This window comes from Electrona antarctica (genome assembly GCF_951216825.1).
Source record: "Electrona antarctica genome assembly, chromosome: 24".
Lineage (NCBI taxonomy): Eukaryota > Metazoa > Chordata > Actinopteri > Myctophiformes > Myctophidae > Electrona > Electrona antarctica.
The window spans coordinates 30,313,286-30,317,671 of record NC_136803.1 but is presented as its reverse complement, the minus strand read 5'-3'; positions in this window follow the sequence as shown (position 1 = coordinate 30,317,671).

Sequence of the window (4,386 nt, the reverse complement as noted above, 5' to 3'; positions counted from 1 at the left end):
ACCAACAAGTCAGTGTTGTTTTCGTCGACTAATACTATGACGAAAAATGTTCGTCGACTACCTTTTTTCACTGGCGAAAACTGAATAAAAACGAAATGAAAACGAAGCTATGACGACTAAAACTAAGACTAAATATATTGAAAATGTTGTCAACAAATACAAACTAGACTAACATGTTAGGAAGGGACTAGTGGACAAGAGATCCAGTATAAGTCATTTTACAATGATTACAATGATAGCAGATCTACAAGCGTTGCGTATGATATTTAGTCGACTAAAACTAGACTATCACTAAGACATTCCAGGTGACTAAAATGTGACTAAAACGAAAATGAAAACTATTCATTAGACTATGACTAAAACTAAAAATCAAAATGTGCTGCCAAAAACCACACTGCTACAAGTACCTCAACATTGTATAAGTTCAGTACTGCATGAGTATAATTGCATGCTTTCCACCACTGACACAGTGACTGATCACGGACCAGCGCGTCCGTGTGGAGGCTTATATACTGACCCTGCAGGAACAGCATGCAACCTGCCAAAAGCAAGCTCAAGAAAAAGAAAAACCATCAACTAGAACATTGGACTTTCGGTAAAGCTTCAGGGGGAGTTGCTGTGCCTGACATCTGCCAATCACTATAAGTTTCCCCATTGTGTATTACGCAATGCTGCCATTTTAGAGTATATTTTGACTTTTTACACTGAAGGCCAGGTTGCTCCTTCCCTATGAATAAAATATATCAATTTTGGTTCCCAGCTAGTATGAGCCACATGCCACCGTTCGTTGTCCTATAGTCAACCAACTGTTTCATAACAGCGGTGTTGCGAGACATGTTGGAATTGTAGATTTAATTGCCAAAGAAATACGCTCTTCAGGGCTCGGAGTTAATAAAAGTCAACTCAAATGTGTTGTAGTTGTTAGATGAGAGCCACAGTGTTGCACAAACATGTATATTCTGGGTATTGGCAGGGTTTTTTTTTTACCGTGTGGAACACGCATGTATAATTGCTAATGGAAAATCAGGAGCTGAGTGAAATAATCACGCGTTGGGTTTTGTTTTTATTTCATGTATTTTTAGGCACGTCTCTGAAAGAGGTAGAGGGTCTGTTGTGCGTGTGTGCATGTTGTGCTTCGACACATTTTCTTCTGCACACTGCTGGTGGCGTGTGGATTGTGGACATGGGGTGATCACTGCCTGCATGCCTCCTATGAATCATTTTACTTTTATATAATCTATTTAAATTTTGTTCTTTGAGTATAGGCTACCAAAAATTAATTATTTTCAGATATTATGTTACACCTTTTGAGATATTTAACTTTCATTCACAAAGTCAATGGGGCTTGGATTGGCCAAAGTCCATGGGCACAGATGATGTAGGCTATTATTATGACTTCATTGATTTGAAGTAGCTGTTTCCCTCTCAAGGGTAGACAGTCAAGCAGACTAACTATTATGCACATTCTTGCGCAGAACATAGATGGAGAAAGAAAAAAATGTCCCTCTGCAGTTTTCCATGACGAAGCACAGTCAAAAACCACCTATAGTGACATACCGGCAGTCACATATTCAAACCATTGCAGGGTGAGAAACACGAGAGGCTGCGCAGTGACACAGACGTCAAACTGGGTGTGAGAAAGACATTCTCACACCGGCTTAATTGCTTTGAATGGATGACGTGGGCCAGGATTTGACCGTGCGTCAGATTTCGCATTGATCTGCACAGCTGCCCCTCGCTCACCTAACGTCTCGCTCAGGTGTGCGTTGGCTTACAGTGCTCATGTCCACTTCCGATGGACTTGAGCCCTGCCTTCCTTGTATTAACTCTTCTTAGGCAGATGTGTCAACCTATTACGAGGTTGGAGTGAGAACAACACTTCCTCATGGGAGAGTGTGGTGGCCAGGTGCATTCAAAATGAGTCGACACGACAGGGAGGGGGGGGTGGTTCCCTTCATGTCAAGTGGGTAACACGTGGTCATATTTTACCCCCAAACTTGTCACTAGTGCGACTTGAGAGTTGGAATACGTTGCTTTAACACTTTGAATTCTATTCACGAGTTGCCCGAGTTATGTTTTCATTGTTTAATCCAAAGTTTTGAATCAGTTTTAAGTCATACGGGCAATCCACCGGACAGAATGGGAATGGGAACGCTGCCTAGCAGCGCGCGGCTGCCCCGTCCGGTCTGTTGTTGTGGTCGGCACTTTGGAATACTTTTCAACACTACAACAAGCAATTACACCGTTTTAAAGTGGATTTTCATGACAAGCAAGCGGTCGGTGCAGTGGCTGTTCAAAGGTAACTTTAAACATATGCAGTCTAGCCTGGAAGACGGCCGTAAATTGTCTGCATTCAACCTGTTTTAAAGTTCTGCCCTATTTCTGTTGGAATGCTGTCAAGTTTGGAAGTATTCACAAACAACTGTTTGTGGATGAGTTTTGCAACTCATAAAGCACAATTCTGCACAAAACAAGCCTGGCTCAAGGCCAGAATTGCTAGCCTCGCATAGTGAAATAAAAAACATTCAGGCCGAGTGTCAGGCTAGCAAATCCTTAACTTGCAAACACAAAACATTACAGGTATAGAGATTACAAATCTCATAATGTAATGTTTTGAGTTTTCAAATAGTGTGTGCGTCCGTCTGTCTGTCTGTGTTTGCACATTCCAGGAGTGCATGGACTGTTTGTGATGTGCATGAGAGTGTGAGCTATAGTATAGTGTGTGTGTGCATGAGTGTGATGCTTTTGAACATATTATGTGCAAAAATGCACAATCTTGTATGTGTGCATTGCAGTCATGTCCCCCATTCCATTTGACTGGCAGGAGCGCAGAACTCCAATCATAGCTTAGTCATGCCTGAATGTCTTTTCATGCTGTTTTTCACCAAAAATACATAAAATGTTTAGCTAAATCCTTGTATGGACCAAACATTTAGACTCTGATAATCCCTTAAACAGGATAAATCATACTCGTATCGCAGAAGGGAAAAAAAGCCCTTATCTTGCAAGTCAAAACTAATTGGATTAGAAATATTGAATTCATCCCAAGGAATAATTGCATGGGTCTCGGCATGATGATGGAATGCAGATACTGTCATTTTGCATTAGTGTGATGTGAGACCAACAGACCTCATGGTTATACACAACATGCATGCAGACACAGTGTAGCCTCAACGCAACAACACTATAGAGAATTGAGTTGTGCTGGTAAACACAATGCGCCTTTGTCTTCTCACTTTAATTGGCGACTGTGCGTGCGTGCGTGCGCATGCATGTGCACGTGCATGCTTTGGAAAACTAGTAATATCTCTTTTTAATAGCAGACATTCTGACACGCCGTAGAAGGGTATACATAGCTGAAGCTAATGACATTGTACACAGTGAATCCTCTGTTTAAAAAGTGGACAGTAAAATGAAGTGTGTTGTTTGTTAAAATGAGTGTTGGAACACGTTATTCCAACCAGTTCCTTTCCCCTCCATCAGGCGCCCCGGCTGGCCAGGGGGAGGCAGTTTAAAGACCAAGATTACTGCATGTTTTTTGTGAGGGCACCTACCCTAGTAGTAAATAGTAGCTCTGTTCTGATAGCAATCATTGCTAGTGGTTGTTCATTGACAGGGGTCTCCCTGTCTCTCCAGCAAACAGACATATTTGTCAGTTCGGGATACCAATTTTATTCAATTAGGAGCATAATGAAATCTAACAAGATACGAGTTAATGATTACAAAAATATTATTAGTTCAGTCAGTCGAACATACGTTTCCTTGCCTGTTCTGCCAGTCAGATGTCTTTCCAACCAGCCATTAAGGTCAGGGGAGTCATGTGGTGCTCAGTGGCATCCAAACAATCATGTTGTTTGGACATTGTACGTATGTCTCGGACACGGCTATATATAGAAGAAAACTGGATTTTGAGTGGAAAAAATCAGTGAGGCACATCTAAAATAGGGTCTCAAAAAACATCAATTTCAGGTTATCAGTTTAAGGCTACAGAGCCGTGATATCAACAGAGAGAGAGAGAGAGAGACTCGCGTTGCTTTCCCACTTCAAATTACAAATTACGAAACAATGAAACCAGTGTCTGTGACAGACACGGATCAGTATTGTAATTACTTTTTTGTAGACTTAGCTGGGCCTGCCTTCTTTTCATTCGTGTCACGTGTGTAACCCTTTTATTCAGTCAACGAATGCAGAGAAGTAGCATGAAACCTGTTCAGTGAAATAACTTGCTGCCAGGTGAAGAGAAGTGGCTGGCAGCTCCATGCGTATTGCAGGAGGCTGGTTGACTACACCCTTATGCCACTGGTGGTGCTTTTATTTTATTCAATTTAAATTCATTAAATGGTGGAGGGCAGTGGTGTGGGGTGGGGTGGATGGTCCAAAGAAGAG